The following is a 546-nucleotide window of genomic DNA, read 5'->3' on the forward strand; positions in this document are numbered from 1 at the left end:
ATCTGTCTCATGCTACCTGGATAGATTTTTCCTATTGCAGCCCTAATCCTGACGAGGGGGAATCAACTAAGGACCAGTTTAAAAGCTGCTTATCGAACCCTGCACTCTCGCTACTTAGCGAGCAGCTAGTGATAGCTTTTCAAACTCACAAGGTGCAACTTTAATTACAGCGAATCCCAGCGAATTACAGAATTCCCAGCCTACACAGCAGCCCTATGAAGAGGTGGTACAGAGTCATTTTACATAGGAGAGATGATCTATTGCTGGTCATTGTGGTTCAACATTGTCAAGACATGTGGCATACCTGTGTCATGGACAGGACAGACCAACACGTACATCAGCAGTGGATTGCCATCCTATCACCTCTGACCATAGAACATCAGCCGTCATCTTGGTTATTTCCCGACAATTGTGCATGTTGAGTAGTTGACACTCAGCAGGTTTTCTACTGTGTACGTACAACTTGTCTGTTGGTCTGTCTTTTCCTTTAGTAAGGATGGGAAATAAGGTTTGAGAAAATCTACCCAAAGGGGAGTAACACCTGAC

Source organism: Salmo trutta, chromosome 7, assembly GCF_901001165.1.
Source record: "Salmo trutta chromosome 7, fSalTru1.1, whole genome shotgun sequence".
NCBI lineage: Eukaryota > Metazoa > Chordata > Actinopteri > Salmoniformes > Salmonidae > Salmo > Salmo trutta.